The 13,664-nt window shown below is 35.6% G+C and overlaps 1 long non-coding RNA gene across 1 annotated transcript in view; it reads right to left on the reverse strand.

The window, feature by feature from the left end:
* Positions 1-1,254: 1,254 nt before the first annotated feature.
* Positions 1,255-13,664, reverse strand: part of LOC134736037 (uncharacterized) — a 42,239-nt gene continuing 29,829 nt past the window's right edge. Inside the window, exon 2 of the long non-coding RNA XR_010119719.1 lies at positions 1,255-3,025. This is a non-coding gene — a long non-coding RNA (uncharacterized lncRNA). The remainder of the gene's footprint in view (positions 3,026-13,664) is intronic.

The raw sequence follows: 13,664 nt of genomic DNA on the forward strand, positions 1-13,664 counted from the left end.
AGAATTCATTCTGAACTGCCAGAGTGGCATTGACTTCCTAAATTTATCCTAATTCAGAATTTATTTTCCTTCAACTTTGAAAAACCATAAGCATGTAGTAATCATACTAAAATAGATCCATCTTATAGGGGATGTCTCACATTAACAATTTTTTCAGATAAGATGTTGAAACAGAAAGACAGTTGATTATTTTAAAATTAAAAACACTGTCCATAACAAAACCTAAAATAACTTGATACCCAACAATTGGGAGCAGATCTGATAAATTATGTTAGAGCCATATTATATTAGTTATTAATTTTTTAATAATCTCTGACATATGAGGATATAGAAAATGTCTGGAAATATACACAAAAAAATTAACAGTGATTACCACTAGCAAGATGATCAGGGATAAAGCAGAACTGTCATGGCATAACTGTATTCCCATGACCAGCAATGTATTTCTATATAGACAGTTATGCTTAACACCATCTATTTTCAAAAGGTTGCTCAGTCTGCAGATATGAAAGAAAAAAATGATTTCAAAATAAATTTCCCATGCTTAATTTGATTATATTAAACAATGATAAAATAAAATTAGGAGGAAAAGCTTTACCTTGGGATTCTACCACTCAGTATGTGCTGGTAAAGAATTCTTCCTTGTATAGTACTTTCATGAGTTCTATCAATATTTCTGGTGTTATTTCAGCTTTCTTGTGCATTTATTGTAAAATTCCTTTTCATCAACACATTCTTTGTTTGGATGCATAATGAATTTTAATAATCAGAGGCCATTTACCTGCAACATTGCAATAAATTTCTGTTCAATTTGGGATATTTATTCAATTTTAAGTACTACATATTTTTTATCATTATTACAGTGATATTCTATTACTGTAATTATTAATATACATTAATGTACTTTTCTTCACTTTATTATCAAGGGGATTTTAGACTTATCTTGAATACCAATTCTCTCTTAAATGACATTAAAGCCACTTTGCTTTCAAAGTGTTTTCAAGCTGATTAGTATTTGTTATCCTAGTCCCTCTACTAATTTAAGTTCACTTTTCCACATAGTACAGTGTGACTTTATTAACCTTTATAATTTCGTATGAAGTCAGAGTTTGTCAAATAACCTAGGGTAAACTTGAGCTCAGTGGTGTGTGCTAGCTGGTAGTCCATTAATTCTCTATAATGAATAAATCATATATACATATACACACACATATACACATATATAAACATTAAATTTTTCATGAAGAAATGGAATTAAAAGATACAAATAAATATAAACTTTATTTATCAATATAAGCTCCATCAAATTCAAGACACCTTTTTAAGCAATGTTACCAGCCATTAAGTCCATCCTAAGGAACTGAGGGTCCTGGGAATTTAACCATGTTAATGCAGTCTTTTTTACACTACTCACTGAAGAAAACTGGGTCATCTTCACAGATTTTTTAATCCTAGGAAACAAAAAGAAGTCAGAAGGAGCCACATTAGGACTGTAAGGTGGATGCCTAATGATTTTCAATTGAAACGCTTGCAAAATTGCCTGTGTTTGATGTGCGGAATGACCAGGAGCTTGTTATGGTGGAGAAGGACTCTGTGGTGAAGCTTTCCTGCGCATTTTTCTGCTGAAGCTTTTGCTAACTTTCTCAAAACCCTCTCCTATTAGGCAGATGTTATCATTCTTTGGCTCTCCAGAAAGTCAACAAGGAAAATGCCTTAAGCATCCTGGAAAACTGGTGCCATGACCTCTGCTCTTGAACAGTCTGCTTTTGCTCTGACTGGACCACTTCCACCTCTTCGGTGCCAGTGCTTTAATTGTGCTTTGTCTTCAGAATTGTACTGGTAAAGCCATGTTTCATCTCCTGTTACAGTTCTTTGAATAAATGCTTGAAGATCTTGATCCCACTTGTTTAAAATTTCTAATGAAAGCTCTGATCTTCTTTGCAGCTGATCTGGGCACAACAGTTTTGGCGTCCATTGAGTGGCAAGTTTGCTGAAGTTTAATTTTTTCTGTCAGAATTGCATGAGCTGAACCAATTGAGATGTTTACCCCAAAGTCATTCAGAAGCAACTTAATTTCCATGTAATTTTGTGGTTTTGAGAGACCTTCTTGGTTTTGATTTCTATTTTCATTGCACTATGGTTTGAGAGTGTGCTTAGTGTGATTTCCTTTTTTAAAAATTTATTGAGATTTGCTTTATGGCAGAGCACATGATTGATCTTAGAGTATGTTCTATGTGTGGATGAGAAGAATGTATATTCTGTGATTGTTTCATGGAGCCCTCTGTAGATGTCTATTAGATCCAGTTGGTTAACGGTGTTGGCTGTTGTTTCTGCTGTTAATCATTAGTCCTCTTCAATTAGAGCATGAAAAAGATGAATTTTTTCCTCACAATAGATGTGGATGTTCTGCTGCTGCAGGCTTCATCTTTAATATTATCTCATCCCTTCTTTAAAAAAGTTACCAATTTGTAAACTGCTGATTTGGAGGGAGGGCATTTTCCTCATAAACTTTTCATAAAACATCACTAATTTTACCATTCTTCCACCATAATTTCCATTCTTCACCATAATTTGATATTTGTTCTTGCTTCAATTATAATAGAATTCATGTTGCTGTAATTGGGGCTCTTTTCAAACTGGTGTCTTATCCTTCTTCATACCTTAGACTAGATCCTGTTTAGACATGTTATAACAAGTAAGTATGAGTTTATTTTTATGCAAAACATTTGAAATCCATGCATTTTTAATAATATGTATTTTCCATGGACTTTTTGAAGACCTGAAGTTTAATTTTTTTCAGTCAGAATTGTGTAAGCAGAACCAATTGAGATGTTTACCCCAAAGTCATTCAGAAGCATGATATAGTAATTTTAAGAATTTCTATTCTTTAAGAAAGTCTAATTTGGGCTCTAGGGTGAATGGGTTGTAAGACCTAGAGAAGAAAGCAATCTTCATTCCCATTCCTTTACTCTTTTTTTCAGTGTTCTGCGGGGCAATGTTTTAGCATCATTTTCCTCCAGTTTCCCTGTAGGTATACAAATATTATAAAATCAAGTCAAATATTTACAGATGACTTCAAATAACCCCTGCCAGGCAACTTGGTTTTTGGAAGTAATTTGTTAAACAGCCTACCAAACTATGATATTTTAATCAACAAGTTTCATCAGAATTCTTATCAATTTTTCTCATAAAAATTTATATCTGTACATGAAATAGCATTCTCTTCCTCCACCATTTACCATAAAATGAAAATGCATACTTATCTTAAAGAATACCTCAAAATACCAAGAAGGTATTTTAAGACTCTTTTCCCTCAAATTTGTGTTTCTGTTTTTCTCATAAATAAAACCAGTATTTTAGATTCATATGAGCTATTTTTTATTGCCTTTCCTTTTTAATGCTACATCTTTTTACCCAAAATTGTCTAAAGTGTAAAAACAGTCAAAAATATGTAGACAGAGTAGATTTAATTAAATATCACCTTTAGCCTGTTTTTATTACATGATTCAGGTATAAATCTTACATCTTATGTTAAAATACTTCTTTCTTATTCTAAACCATGATTCTGTAAATAACAACAGTCATAATAATAACTAACTTTTCTTGAACATTGCGCAGTTTTTGCAGTCTTTCTCTTATTTATACCTAATAAAATAATGTAGTATTATTTCTCCATGTTGATGAAAGTAGGGCTGGGATGAGGATAAGTGATGAAGTCTGTTTAAAAGATTTTCAGGCAGGGTGCAATGGCTCATGCCTGTAATCCCAGCACTTTGGGAGGCTGAGGCGGGTGGATCACAAGGTCAGGAGTTCAAGACCAGCCTGGCCAATATGGCGAAACCCCGTCTCTACTAAAAATACAAAAATTAGCTAGGCGGGGTGGCGCGTGCCTGCAGTCCCAGCTGCTTGGAAGGCTGAGGCAGGAGAATCGCTTGAACCTGGGAGGTGGAGGTTGCAGTGAGCCGAGATTGCACTACTGCACTCCAGCCTGGGTGACAAAGCAAGACTCCGTCTCGAATAAAAAAAAAATTTTTTTTCAGAGGTTCTTTAATGTAGCACTTTTCAATCTATGTTGTCTCAGGAGTTCTTTATACACTTAAAAATCATTGAGGACACCAGCCGGGCACAGTGGCTCACGCCTGTAATCCCAGCACTTTGGGAGGCCGAGGTGGGCAGATCATGAGGTCAGGAGATCGAGACCATCCTGGCCAACATATTGAAACCCCATCTCTACTAAAAATACAAAAATTAGCCAGGCGTGGTGGCGCATGCCTGTAATCCCAGCTACTCGGGAGGCAGAGGCAGGAGAATCCCTTGAACCAGGGAGTTGGAGGTTGCAGTGAACCGAGATCGCGCCACAGCACTCTAGCCTGGCAACAGAGTGAGACTCCGTCTCAAAACAAACAAAAAAAAAGTCATTGAGGACACCAATAAGCTTTTGTTTGTATGAGTTATATCTATCATTATTCACCATATTTGAAATTAAAATAAATTTTAAAATATGTATTTATTATTTCATTTAAAATGATACTAATAAACCCTTTACATATTAATAAAATACATACTTTATAAAAATATATTTTCTCTAAAAATGTAGTGAAAAATCGCATTTTTTATACTTTTGCAAATCTTTTGAATTATTGGCTAAATAGCGAATAGCTGGGCTCCCATATCTGTGTCTGTTTCCAATTTGTTACAATATCTTATTTCACGTAGCCTTTGGAAAACTCCACAGTACCCTTATGAGAAAATGAGGGTGAAATGGCAAACATCTTAGTATTAATATGAAATAGTCTTGACCTCACAGACTTCCTGAAAGGATCTCAGTGCCCCCAAGATGTTTCCATACTACACACAGAGAACTGTTGCCTTAATAGATTAGATAATGAATCATTCTCAGATTTATGCCTTGGCTTGTGAATTAATTTATAAATTTTTCCTACTCTAGGTAGCTCTATAATTCTATGAAGATTGATTACAATCTGGAATTGGGAGTGATATAAAAAGTTTGTTAATGAGGATTAGGTAGTACGGAGATAATCACATTTGTGATTTTATGTATAACGTGTATACAATTCAAGTATCTGTATCTTGGCCCGTGCCATTAGTCTTATATCACTGTGTTTACAAAGTTCTTTTTATGGAAAGGTACATTCTGGCATAATTATTATGATGTTTTGTTCACAGGCTAATGTTTAATATATATAAAATGATTGTGTATCATCCTAAAGCATAAATACTATTACAAGTTAAATTAAGATGTGTTAAGTAAATTAATGTTCAGGAAATAAGAGTTGGACTTACCAAAATTCAGATTTATACATAATTACATTCCTACTCATTAATTCATATCTTTATTTAATTCATTTTTATTGGGCACATAAAATAGGGAGGTAATGCTACAGGTCCCATACATATGCTAAGTGAATTTTAAAAATAATGTACATACACACACATCACAGTCTTTCACCATATACATTTAAGACCAAGTTTATATTTCAAAAGTATAAATCCTTTAATAAAGCAAGATTATTAAAGTTTGCTATTTTTAACCATAAAAATGTATCCACTTTACAGTATGATATAAGGAGCCTTATAATCTTGAGAAAATTCCTTGATATTAGCCTAAATGCTGTGGAAAACTATTATTGGGTTATAAGCAGAGGATAGAAGTGATCTAATTTAGGCTTTTAAAACGTCAATCAGGCAATTTTGCAGAGAATGTACTGTAGAGGGGCAAGAATGAATACAGGGAGACTAGTTAGGTAGCTATTGTGATTGTTCAGGAAAGAGCTGATGAAGAGTGAAACTATGATTATTGTAATAAAGCTCATGAGAAATGATCAGTTTCAGAGCAGATTTTGAAGTAGTCCTAGCCAAACATATTGGTAGATCTTATGTAGTGGGTAAGGAAAAGAGAGAAATTAAAGATAACTTCTAAATTAAATATTACTTCTGAGTAACTAGGAAGATACATATTGGTAGGGTTGCATAAGAAGATGTTAAAGAGTTTCAATTGACACACATTAATTTGAAATTGATTATGAGATAATTTCATAGTGTAACTGCCCATAGGATCAATTTCATTCTTTGTACTGAACTGATGTTTCTAATTGTTACTGATGTAATATGTACTAAAAACATATAAGTTCAATCTAAGCTGTCAAACCAATTATTTTAGAAATAAATTAACTCTTCATTAACTTTCAAAGATTCTGAAGTATATGAGATACAATTAAGCTATTTTCCATTAATTATTCCCAACAAGAGCTATGAATATTGTCAGTTGATCTGGGGTATGCCAGATATGCATATATACAAATGTTTCTTTCTTCCTTTTTAAAATTTTAGTAAAACTTCCTGAGTTTTTATTCAAATTTTATTTGTCATTTGTCATACATTTAAATTTATAATCAAGGTTCTGGAAATACAGGTTACATACAATAAAATTTACCAATTTTATGTGCTCAATTCAGTAAGTTTTGACATGTATTTAGCATGTAATGACCATCAAAATCATGATACACAACATTTCCATCAGTTCAATATATTACGTTGTGACTATCTGAAGTCAATCTCCTTTTGTAACTACTGATTTCTGGTATCTATTGATATAATTTCTGTAACTATAATTTCTGTTTTTTCTAGAATTTCATATAGAAAGAATTAAACAGTAAGCACTTACATTTCACCCATATTGTTGTATATAGTAGTTCATCACTTTTTATTTCTGAAAGGATATTGAATTGAAGTACCCAATTTTTAAATAAATTTTGTGACTGTTATGAATATAGCTGCCATAAGCATTCAAGTACAAGTCTTTGGGTAGACCTACATTTTCACTTCTCAAGAATAAGTACTTAGAAATGGGATTGCTGAGTCATATGTTAAATTATATTTAACTTTATATGACAGTTTCTTAGGACAGTTTCATATAAAGTTAAATATAATTTAACACATGACTCAGCAATCCCATTTCTAAGTACTTATTCATGAGAATAGTACTTTGGAACTGTTTTCCAAAGTTGTTTTATTACTTTGCACTCCCATCAGAAAAAGTATGAAATGCCCAAATGCTGTGCATCTTAGCTAAAACTTGCTATTATCAATTTTTTTCAATATAAACCATTGTAATATGTGTGTAGTGGTATCAAAATGTATTTTAATGTACTTTTCTCTTTTGACTAGACATCACATATTTTTTGTTAAGTATCTGTTCACATATTTTACCAATTTTTTTTTTTTTTTGTCTGACAGAGTCTCCCTCTGTTGCCCAGGCTGGAGTGTGGTGGCAAGATCTCGGCTCACCACAACCTCCGCCTCCCGGGTTCAAGCTATTCTCCTGCCTCAGCCTCCCGAGTAGCTGGGACTACAGGCACAAGCCACCACGCCTGGCTATTTTTTGTATTTTTAGTAGACACGGGGTTTCACTATGTTGGCCAGGCTGGTCTCAAACTCCTGACCTTGTGATCCACCCGCCTCGGCCTCCCAAAGGGCTGGGATTACAGACCGATTTTTAATTGTACATAATAATGAATTGTTACTTAATAATGTTAATGAATTGCAAGGATATTTATATATTATGGATACAAGTTCCTTTGGGATAAACAATAAATGTTTTTTTCCAGTCTGTGTCTTGATTTCATTTTCTTAAATGAAGTCAAATTTTATAAGAGCATAAAGTTTTAAGTCTAAATCATTTTTTCTTTCATGTTTTATGTTTAGATGTCCTGTTGAAAAAAATTTGCCTAAGCCAAGATTACAAAGATTTTATCCTAAATTTTCTTCCAGAAGATGAGTAAATTGAACTTGTAAATTTCAGACATATAATCTATTTTAAATTGTGTTTTATATATGACATAAAAAAGAAATAATGGTGGGATTGGCTCAAAGATAAGAGGAACTTCTCACTGTGGGGACAAATGTGCAAGGTATCTCCAGAGGCTTGCATTCCCACTACTGATGCCTGCCATCCTAGCACAGGAGAGCCCCTCAGCCATCACAGGCCCTGAACCTAGTACAAGGAAATGCCTAGAGTCTATGCAACTGAATTCTTCCAGGGAAGAATTCACAATGGGTCCCACTCACCCTCCAAGAACCAAGCAGCTGCAGCAAGATATCATTTGAGAGCACAGCTCCCACCAGACTACTACCCTGGGATCCAAGAGTCTCTGCATCTCCATATCCCGGAGCACTGCTGATGTCCACCCAGAAGGCTCAGCATTGCAGTGCTAGGTGGACCCAGTGCTGCTGTGGGGTCCTCAACAATCTAGCCCATGCAGCGTACCACACCTTGGAGAATAGGTGGTATAGCACACAAAGAGGGCTGCCTGCAGGACAAAGGGAGCTGAAACATGCACTCTTCAGAGCCTGGGAGCTGCCGGCCTGGAGCCACTACCACCGACCTCTTCCAGTGCCAGGGCTGCCGCATAGCTGCATTCACCTTCAGGGAGCCTGAGGAGTGGCCCACTTGTGCACATGCTAGGGGCCAGAGGACAGGCGGCCCTGCCCAATGCAAGAGCCTTAATGTGCTATCAGGGGACATGAAGATGGGCCCACCCCACCCATGGTGCCAGTGCTTACCAAGCTGTTTGGGAGGCTGGGAATCAATTTGGCCTGCCCACTTCCTTTGCTACTAATTCCCATGTATTTCATCCAGGTGCATGAAGATTGGCAAGCCCCATCTGACTCTGATGTTGCTGGTACCACGCATACCATCCAGAGGTCTGAGGAGAGGCTCACCTTGCCTGTCACCACTTGCCACCACTGCTGTCCTGGGGCCAGACAACTGACCTCTCTACCCATCACTGTCACTGCCACTGCCACTGCCAGTACCCACATATTTTGCCTGGGATCCTGAATACCAGCATTCCTATCCTGTCGCTGCCACCACTGGTGCCCAAGAACTGACCCACCTGGTGTTCTCATCCTCAGTAAAGCCTTGTCCCAGCCTCCACTAATAATCACAGCCTAAGCATTTGAGGACTCACATACCCCAATGGAATTGATAACAACCAAAGACATTATACAGAGACTGCATGATTAAAATCACTCAGAATCAAAACCAAAGCACTATACTCAATGAAGATTATAGATGCACCTACAGTAAAAAGTCCCTACAAAAGCCGATCCATAAAATTAAAAGAAGCGACTATTACAACAGATGCTCAGCAATCGATGTAAAACACAGGAAATATGAAAAAGCAAGAAAACATGACATCTCCAGATGAACATAATAATTCTCTAGTAATGGCCGGGTGCAGTGGCTCACGCCTGTAATCCCAGCACTTTGGGAGGCCAAGGCAGGCAGATCACGAGGTCAAGAGATTGAGACCATCTTGGCCAACATGGGGAAACCCCATATATTAAAGTGTGTTTCTGGGTTCGTTTCACTTCTTATAAGGTTTTGCAGGTATCTATACAATATCTTTCTTTTTGGCAAACATTTCAACATCATTTTTGAAAGTTATTTTTATTATGCCTTCACATTTGAATGCCCATGAGGCCCAATACTGCATTTTATATATATATATATATATATATATATATATATATATATATATATATATATATATATATAAAATTAAAGATATATATCTATATAGAATATAGATAGAATATATAAAGAATGTCAATAAGTAGTCTTTAAATAGAACATTGTTTTATTTTTTATACTCAGTTTTGCTGTTGATAATTCTGATGTAATTGTTCATCCTTATTTCTCCATAGGTTATTTTCTTTTTACTCTGGGATCATTTAAAATTTGAGTTTGTCATTGGTGTCATTAAATTTCACTATAATTTGTCTAGTGTAGATTTTTTCCCATTTACTATCTTGAAGAACCATAAATCTAAAGTTTTTATTTTTCAATCCTGGGAAAGTTTTAACTTTTTTTTTTTTTTTTTTTTTTTTGAGATGGAGTCTCGCTCTGTCGCCCAGGCTGGAGTGCAGTGGCGCAATCTCGGCTCACTGCAAGCTCCGCCTCCCGGGTTCACGCCATTCTCCTGCCTCAGCCTCTCTGAGTAGCTGGGACTACAGGCGCCCGCCACCACGCCCGGCTAATTTTTTTGTATTTTTAGTAGAGACGGGGTTTCACCGTGGTCTCGATCTCCTGACCTCGTGATCCGCCTGCCTCGGCCTCCCAAAGTGCTGGGATTACAAGAGTGAGCCACCGCGCCCGGCTAACATTTTTTAAAACATTATCATTTCTCTTTTTCTTTTAACTTTCTTTCTGCAACTCATAATTCTGTCCTCCTTTGCTATCAGTTTTAGCTTTATATTTTCTGACTTATTTTATATTTTTTCTGACTTATTTTATATTTTCTGCTACCATCAAGGATATTTTATTAACCTGGCTTTCAAATCAATAAGTAATAGTAGGATTATCTATCCTATTGTTTATTCCAACTATGTATTCTTATTTCAACAATTATAAATTTTATGCCAAATGTTTCTACTTGATTCTTTTTGATATTTTATCACTTATAGTGTTTATTGTTTGTATCACATCTTATGATAATTATTTAATTATATTTAAATTTGTGGTGCTTCTCTTCTGTTTCATATGCTCTCTGTGGTTTGGTTGCCTTTCTTTTGAAGTAATTGTACTTTAAATGTCTAATATATTTGATCGAAGAGCTCATGTTTCCTGCTATTGTCAGCTGTGCTGCTTGGTATTGGAACAGTCAAAAGTCAATGTCTTGGACAATCTCACTCATAAATTAAAGGGTGAATTTATTTATTTTTACTTAAAAAAAATTTTAAATAGCTTTATGGGTACAAGTGGTTTTTGGTTACCTGGATGAATTTTATAGTGGTAAAATATAAGATTTTAGTCTACCTGTCACTGGAATAGTGTACATTGTACCCCGTAGGTGGTTTTTATCCCTTACACCTTTCCCACCTTCCCCATGTCTGAGTCTCCAATGTCCATTATACCACTCTGTATGCCTTTGTGTACCCATGGCTTAGCTCCCACTTAATAAATGAAAACATGAGGTATTTGGTTTTCTATTCCTGAGCTACTTCACTTATGATAATGGCCTCCAGTTCCATCCCAGTTGCTGCGAAAGACATTATTTCATTCTTTTCTTATGGCTGAGTAGTACTGCATGTTCTGTATATACCACATTATATTTATCCACTCATTGGTTGATGGGCACTTATGTTGATTCCCTATCTCTGCAATTGTGAATTTTGCTGTGATAAGCATATGTGCAGGTGTCTTTTTTATATAATGACTTCTTTTCCTTTGGGTGGATACCCAGTAGTGGGATTGCTGGATAAAATGGTAGATCCACTTTTAGTTCTTTGAGAAATCTCCATATTATTTTCCATATAGGTTGTACTAATTTACATTCCCACCAGCAGTGTATAAGCATTATCTCAAGGTGAATTTAAAGAGATAAGCAGAATATTTGGAATTCAGAAACACTGTAGGTCACTCTCAATTGATGCTACTCAAGAAAGTAACTCTTCTAGCCAGGATTTTATTTTAAACACTTGATTAAAAGCAGCGATTGTTGAAGAGAGTCTCCCTCCGTTATAATCCACTGGTCTTCAGACTTGCAGTATGAGGGTACAGAGAACATCCAAAATTGCCTGATCATCCTGCATCTGTTATTTTAAATTTTTCTTCCTTAGAGAAGTTTTGTTTTTTACTATTATTTTCTACACTGGTGGTCTGTCCTGTTGCTACAGATATCTTTGTTGAGGGGCTGATGACTGATGTTTCAAGGCAACAAGGAGAGAAAAATAGAGCTTAACGTCTTCCCTCTATCACTTTCTTTTTTTGCTCTCTTGGGCTACTCCCTTCTCCATGCTGCAGCACACCTGATAAACAAACACAATTGGAGGGAGTCAAAGACTCTCAGTGGTTTTCCAACTTTCTGTTATTATTTTTGCTCAAATCAGTGCTACCTTTTCATCTCTATAGTGTTGCCAGTTGATTTTGAGGATTAGATGTGTGGCAGGCACACAGTAAGATGAACTCCAATGAGTCATACCCTTGTATAATTCTCTCTCCTCAAGTACAGACATAATCTATGACTTGATTCTAATCAATAGACTATGAAACAGATGATAGGATGCCACTCCACTGATAATAATGATGATGTGTGTGTCTTTGTGTATGTATGTGTGTGCGTGCATGCGTGTGTGTGTGTGAGAGAGAGAGAGAGAGAGGGAGAGAGAGAGAGATTTGATTTTCCTGGCGTCCTTGAAGAAGCAAAGAGCCATGTTGTTAACTGCCTATGAAGGGGCCATGTGGCAGGGAACTGTGGCTGTCCTCCAGCCAACAGCCAGTAATCAGCTAGGGACCTCAGTTATTCAGCCACAAGCAAATTACTTTTGTCAACAGTCTGAATAAGCTTGAAACCATACTCTTCCCTAGTTAAGAGTCTGATAAGAATGCAGCTTGCCAATATCTTAATTGCAGACCGAGCAGTGGACCCTGTAAAGCTGTGCCCAGACTCTTGGCCTGCGGAAACTATGAGATAATAAATGTGTGTTGTTTTAAACCATTGCCATTTGTGGTAATGTTATGCAACAGGAGAAATCCATAACAGAAGGGAATAGCCTAAGGTAGTTCTAGAAATTCATAGGAACCAAGTTAGGTTGGGTGGGAGAGTAAAAACTGTAAAAAATTTTACTACCTCACAATAAGGAGAAAGTATCATTTAGAAGGTAGAATTGCCATAGTTAAGTAAAAGTCATTCACTGTAAAATCTTTACAATCACAAAACATATTTCAGATCTATTTTTGTAAAACTCAAGTGAATAGCTATGGTCTATTTTGGATTACTAAGGATGACTATCAATATTTCTTTTGTTTCACTTCTCTGTATAATGTCAAATAAAACGGATTAACTCCAGTGTTAGAATACTAATATTCAATAAATTAATACTCATTCTTTACAACAGGAAATTTCCCCAACTGACACATAAATTTATGATATGTGGAGAATTGTGATTTTTGTTGAAACTTACTATCTTTAAAATAAAACTAATTTAAGATTCATGCAGAGGTAATATATCAGCCTAATAGAATATAGTTATACTTTATCAGAATCATTTACAATGTTGGCACTGTAGGCATTTTTGCCCATAATTCTCTGTTTTTTTAAATGTCATTATTTTTTAGAGCGGTTTTAGGTTCACAGAAAAATTAAGAAATTATAGAGATTTCCCATGTACCCCTTTCCCCACACTTACATAACCTCCCACATTATCAACACACTCCATCACAGTGGACATTTGTTAGTTACTTTATTAAAAACTGTCCATAAGGGAAAGCTAAGAAGCTTAGTAGAAGCCCAATTGAGTTTTTCAGAGTATACCTTATGAATGAGTGCAAAATGAGTGGATTAAAGTATATATGATCTTCATGTAGGTCACTTCCTGATTGATGACACCATGGAATTCACTCTTCTCGATAGTCATCAATTTTCTGAGAGACTGCGCAAACACTGATTGATTTTGCTTCTTCAGAATCCATTGATTATATCACAGAATTTATACTGATTAGAAAATATAAGTACAAATACCAAGCTCTAGGATGTGTCTATATATGTGCCTGTATGTGTATACCAGTGACATGTGTACCTGTGTGTGGATGGCGAGGGTAAGTTGGGGCATATGTCATGTGCACTCTTTTCTAAGCATTT

The sequence above is a fragment of the Symphalangus syndactylus genome, chromosome X (genome assembly GCF_028878055.3).
Source record: "Symphalangus syndactylus isolate Jambi chromosome X, NHGRI_mSymSyn1-v2.1_pri, whole genome shotgun sequence".
In the NCBI taxonomy this organism is placed as follows: domain Eukaryota; kingdom Metazoa; phylum Chordata; class Mammalia; order Primates; family Hylobatidae; genus Symphalangus; species Symphalangus syndactylus.